Source organism: Mycteria americana, chromosome 4 (assembly GCF_035582795.1).
Source record: "Mycteria americana isolate JAX WOST 10 ecotype Jacksonville Zoo and Gardens chromosome 4, USCA_MyAme_1.0, whole genome shotgun sequence".
In the NCBI taxonomy this organism is placed as follows: domain Eukaryota; kingdom Metazoa; phylum Chordata; class Aves; order Ciconiiformes; family Ciconiidae; genus Mycteria; species Mycteria americana.
In genome coordinates this window covers 86,780,448-86,786,447 of record NC_134368.1, presented here as the reverse complement: position 1 = coordinate 86,786,447, position 6,000 = coordinate 86,780,448, and the positions used below count along the sequence as shown (strand labels likewise).

General features: G+C 45.1%; 1 protein-coding gene across 2 annotated transcripts in view; it reads left to right on the top strand.

The window, feature by feature from the left end:
* The first annotated feature begins 618 nt into the window (after positions 1-618).
* The window catches only part of LOC142408757 (bifunctional heparan sulfate N-deacetylase/N-sulfotransferase 3), a 74,147-nt gene continuing 68,765 nt past the window's right edge, over positions 619-6,000 (top strand). For both annotated transcript variants that reach the window (XM_075499316.1, XM_075499315.1), the window contains exon 1: positions 619-838. The gene's annotated coding sequence lies outside the window, so the exon portion shown is untranslated. The remainder of the gene's footprint in view (positions 839-6,000) is intronic.

Sequence of the window (6,000 nt, the reverse complement as noted above, 5' to 3'; positions counted from 1 at the left end):
TGTCTTGAGAAAATATAATTGACTTTATGGAATTTCCACCAGTGTGCGCTACACTTAAAATGATTCCGAAATCGGTCATATCCTAAAGCTGCCCAACAGGGACAGGTTTGTCAAGCGGATTTGAGTTCAACTTCCCCGCAGCTCTGTTGCACAAGGGGCTTGCTAGATTTCTTTTTTCTTTTTGGAGAAGCAAAACCAAAGGTCATACTTTATTTAAAATAGGGGGTAAAAAACCCCACAACAGAGGGCGTTTGCGATTTGCTGGAGGTCGCACGGAGTCGCCTTGGGCAGGAGCCCCGGCCCTCGGTCCCCCGCGGAGGAGGCGCCGCACGTGCCGTGCGGGTGCGGCCGCCACGGCTCGCTGAGGGCAGGAGGAACCCAAGGGCTCGGCCCCCGCCCCGCTCCGCCTCCCCGCCGCCCCCGGCCCGGCCCGGCCGAGCCTCCCGAGGAGGAGGCGGAGGCGGCGAGCGGCAGTGCTGCTGCCGGCCAATGGCGGGGAGGCGGCGCGGCGGAGCCCCCGCCCGCCCCTCGCCGGTGAGTGCGGGAGCGGCGGCGCGGCGCCCCTCCTCCGGGAGGGCGAGGCGAGGCGAGCGGCGCTCGCACCCCCGGGCGGGCAGCCCCGCCGCACCTCCCCGCGGGCGGGCGGGCCGCGGCTGGGGCGGTGTCGCGCCGCGCTCCCCGCGCCCGCTGGGTGCAGCCGCCTCTCCCCGGCGGAGCCTCCACAGCTCCCTGTGCCCGCCGCCGGCGGACGAGAGCGGGAGCTGCGGCGGCCGGGCGGCGGGCGCTCGCCCTCAGGCGGGCCCCGGGGCGGCGGCATGTCGGCGGAGCGCGCCTGGAGGTAACGGTCGGGGCGGGCGGCTCCTCCGCGCGGTGCCCCCGGGCCCGGCGGGGCGAAGTCTCCCAACTCGGCGGGCGGGCGGAGCGGTGCGCGCCTGCCTCCCCCGTCCGCCCCGCGGTGTCCCCCGCTCCCCCCGCAAAGTTGTGCGCCGGCGGCAGGGCGCTGGCCGAGCCGCTCCGGGGGCTCCTGCGCCGCCGCGGGCACCGCCCGGCCCGGGAGAGCGGCCGGACGGGGCGGCTGCCCGGCGCTTGGGCGCGTGGCGGCAGCGCTGCTGGGGCTCCGTCCCCCAGCACACGGGAGCGCCCCGCGGCGTGGGGAAGCGTTTTCGGGTTTGTTCGGTGGTGTTTCTTTGGGTTTTGTTTTCTTTTTCTTCTTTACTAGCTCACTTAGCATCTGCCTGCCTGGTGTGGTACCCACACCAAGCCTTCGGCTGGCTGGGTTTCTTTCCCCTTTCTTCTCTCCTCCCTGACTTCTTCTGTGCGACACTGTTGCCCTCTAGTGTTCGCGGACATGATTGATCGCTGTGTTGGGGAACAAAATTAGTCATGGTCGTGCAGTAATTATTAATAACTTCAGGTGTTCATAGCTACTTGGATTCCCCAAATCCCATGTAGAAATTGGTGTGGATTACTGCTCGTTTCAACTGTCATATGCAGCCTTTGGGAAATGACAGAAAACTTTTATATTATTTAATTCACTGCTTGATGTGCTAGATAATTGCTTCATGTTTTGCTCTGATGGTTTTTTCTTTTTAATAAAATGCAAAGTGGAAGAAATGGGGTTTCCCTCACTGTCAGCATCACCCCTCAGGTCCCTCGGAAGGAATGGTGATGAACTCTGCCGTATTAACTCTTTACACTTGGCTCCTGCTTGGCAGTTGGGGGAGAAAAGAGAGGGGGAGGTCATGGTACGAGCATGGACAAGAGAATGTGCTGTGCATTTATCTTAAAGACCTTGGGAAAATCATTTAGTCTTTAGATAGCGATGTTTCTGCAAGTGCTGAAAAATAACAGGGTTTGTCTCAGAAAAATGGTATGAGATGTAATGTGTTTTAAGATCTTTTGGTAGAAAGCATTGTATGAAGGTAAAGTAGTAATTTGAAGACCAAACCCAACTTCTGTACTCTGTTAAAGTCTTCCAAGCCTTCTTTTGCAGTGTCTTAAAATACTGTATATTTAGTCTTTATAAATATCTTTTAATGGCAAATTCTGATGCATGAATTCCTACCCTCTAAGGTTCTCCAGTGACGCGTGAAGCAATACAGCATGGAGCTGAGGGTAACATAGGTACAATAGAAACTGAAAACTGCTTGCCCTAGGGACTTGACAAAGCATATCTACCAGGACTGTCGTTCTGCCACAGCCATTCACTTTTTTAAAAATGTATATGAGAGAACGTAAGCCCTTCAATATTCAGACATTGCAGGGTTTGTTATGCGATGTTAAAGGGTCTTGATGACTTCCCTTGACAGTTCATGTCTCACATCACCATCTTTTCAAGTTGAAAATGTCTTCTTAATATGCAGTCATAAGATCTCACTCTCAGCCTGGATTTGTTTGTCTGAGTTATCACTGCTTGAGTGTGTCAGTCAGTAGAAGTAGGGGTACTCAGGATTTGGAGACCAGTTTCATATTTTTGTAATTGATTTAAAAAGCTGAGCACTACTGTCCATCCCAGGTTTGGTTATTTTCAAATGCACTTTGCTGCTTCCTACCGTGTCAGTCGTATATTCAAAGATTTCTGTTTTAGTAATGGCTTCAGAATATTTCATGTAATGACTTCAGAATGTTTCCTTTAAGATCATATTTCATAGTGGCTGGCCAAAGCAGGCTTTTATGCTCAAAGCAATTCAATAGCATTCTAATCGGTGTAGATTTGAATGCCCATATTAATATGCTGAACAATATGTTTGGTTTGGTTGTTTTTTTTTTTTTTGTCCATTCTTCATTTAAAACTCATCCTTCATTTAATATATCAGGAATATGTCACTAGCACTATGGTAGTGTCCAGTTTGGTAAAGAACAGAACCAGAATATAATGATAGGGAGGATTATTAGAAGAGGAGAAAGAGATTTAAAAATATGTCCAGGTGTATGTAACCAGATAAATGTAATATAGCTGAATAATATAGATGACTAATCAATCCTGCTCCATTTTTTGGCAGTTCTTGGTGAAAAGGATTTTTGTTACCCTTTAAGAATATTTTTTTATGTCTGTGTATAAGTATGACACAATTTTATTGTTTCTAATCAAGGGTCACAGTAAACAGTTGCCCTTGCACAGGCCTGAGGTAAGACTAAACCAGATTTTTTTTTAATTGGGCTTTGAAAAATGTGATTTCTGAGCAATTTCTCACTTGCTTGTGGATATTTTAGCTCAGCCCATTCTTTTAATCTTGATAGTTTTTAACACAATTGAGTTCAAGAAAAATGTTTCTTGTAGTTTTAAGAATCTTATTGATTTTCATGATACAACTTTAATAGATTTTTTAATTATTATTATATACAGTTTCATGTGTCTATCTTTATGTGTGTACCTGGTGTCCTATTTGAGCATCTGTTCATTACTCTATGATGATGTGAACCTGGAATGGATATCTTTTGAGGGAATTTTTTTTTTTTTTTTTTTTTTTTTAGTTTCAGAAAATACAAATACCAGTTATGAAATTGAATGGCCAGAACCACGTTGCTTTTCAACTACTGAGTCCAGAAAACAGTGTGTTTCTGCTGTGTGGAAAAGCCAGTCATACAAAGCCCATGGAAAGGAGCTGGGTGCACCATGAAGGCCTTAGTGCAAAAAATATACCAAGGAGGGCACAATGTTTGCAGAGTTGCCATGACGCTCGCAGGGCAGAGACTGTCAGCGGCCCCAGGAGTCTGAGCCCAGGGACTGGCTTCCAGGCTGACTGCAAAGACTTCTGGGGAGGCTGCTTTGGTATTTATTATATGAATTTTACTGCCAGAAAACACAAAAATCAAGACTTATGTTTTCACGTTTTTTATGTTCACTTACTGTATCTCATTAATAGGCTAAGTCCCCAGCCAGTGTTGTCTCATCTAAGTATTTCCATTAGGGTTATTGTGCTGAAATGATTTCTAGAAGCCAAGAATTTGGTCATTTATGCTTAGCAATGAAACAGCAAACTAAAGAAAGCTGCAAACAGTAGGACCTCACCAGACTCCTTATGGTGCAATTCAGCCCTTTTGAGTTCATCACGGTATTTGTTCTCTTATCAGTACTGCCTTGTTAGTGAATTAAAAAAAAAAAACAAACCACAAAACAAACAAACCAACCAAATTTAAAAAAACCCAAACCAAACCCACAGTTGAAGATCTCTATTCTAATGCATCTGTTTTGTGCTGCTGTCTGAAGATACCTGTAATTGTGACTACCCAGCAATACTGCTTAGAATTGTAAATCTTCCAATTAATAAGGTGATACTTATCTCCTGTACCCAAAAAATTTTCATGTGAACTAGTCCTGGGCTGCAGAAATCACTTCTACAGTAGATGAGAATGATATTCAGCCTTGCTGTATTCAGAATAAAATGCAAAACTTATTTCCATGACTCAGCTTTCTCTTAGCAAGATCTTTTCCTCCATAGTAAGTCTACAAGTAAAAAACCAAATTTCTAAATATTCAGAGATGCTAATTTCCACATTAAGGAGGCATTTTGATACCTCATGCTTGGAACAACACAGGTAAAAGGTTCTGGTCTGAATTTTCAGATGGTGGCATGAAAATGCAAAATTCTGTAGGAGATCAAATGCAGATTCTTCTAAAATAATAATATTCTAGATAAGGGACAATGAGGCAGCTTTTATAGCTTCAGACGATGGAAAAATACCATACAAATTATTTTTTAGATAAAACTTATTTCAACATCACCTTTGTGGAACATTGGATTTGTATAACGTCTGACACCCATTTTGAAGTGCTCTGAGATACAGGTGGGACTGTGTCCTCCTTTCATTGAACTCCACATGACTCCATTGAAATAAATGAGCTAAGACTGCTTATGTTATCTATGGGTCTTTTTCATGGTTTTCACTGAAACAATGCTAACAAGCTTGAACTCTTGTGAAGAGTTTCTAGGCTCTTTGATTGGTTTTTTTTTTTCTTTAAGGCTTTTTCTTATACCTGGGTTTATTTTTCTTTTTGTATTGCAGTTCAAGCTGTCGTGACTTCTTTATTCTTTTGTAAAATATTGTATACTTTTTTCATGAAAGTAAGACTCCATAAGTACTGTCCTGTTCTGAAATGCTGCTTCTAACGGCTTACCCCCTGTTGATATGTTCTGAATTATGCCCTTTGTCTGGTTTCCCTGCTGGAAGTGATAGTGGACAAGGACCATTTTCTCTGAAGCCATGTCTAAAGTTGTGATAAAGGTCACTATAGTGGTCTTGGTAGGTCTCACAGTGTGTTGTGGGTGATGCACCCCAAAGATTTCTATACCACTGTTAAGTTCAGTGCATGATGACGTATTTTAGCGTAGTGCTGGAAGATACCAGTGGAATATCTAGCAAGTACTGTTGCTCAGAGCAAAATGCTGCTGTTCCTCTAGGAAAGCAACTGTACCTTGTCAATGCTTTGAAACTATTTTGATATTATTGAATGTGTGTTCTCTGTGTGGTTTTTTTTCTTTCTATGTTCTTTTGAACTCTTGCCATGCAAAACAGTCCTTAAGTGAAAATTACGTAAGCATCAAGTTGATTCAAAAGCACATGCATTTAAAACTTGCACCTTATTCTGTTCCATTCCCCTTCCTTCCTGTCTTCAGTGGTGAGGATGCCAAGTCTGGCTGTGTCCTGCTGGGTCTCGGAGAATTCCTCATTCCTCAGAGTCAAACCTCACTTCTGTCTTGGCATTTCCATCCGCTCCTCCTTACAGCTGCACTCTGTAGCCCCAGGAGGTACCTGCAATTAGGAGCTAAAGATAAAATGAGAGACGTTTTCTTGAAGAAAATACAGGTTTCTGGGCTCGCTCCAGATTTTCTGCTCCATGGAACGGCATTAGGAACTGCGTCCTTGCTGCAAATGTTTCAAGTGCTCCTGCTGCTTACTTTACCAGCCCTTGGGTTGCAACCCTTCTGTAATATCTCATTCAAACAACTCTGTCTAATCAGCCCTTTCTTGCCATGAGCGTAGGTCACTGTAAATTTT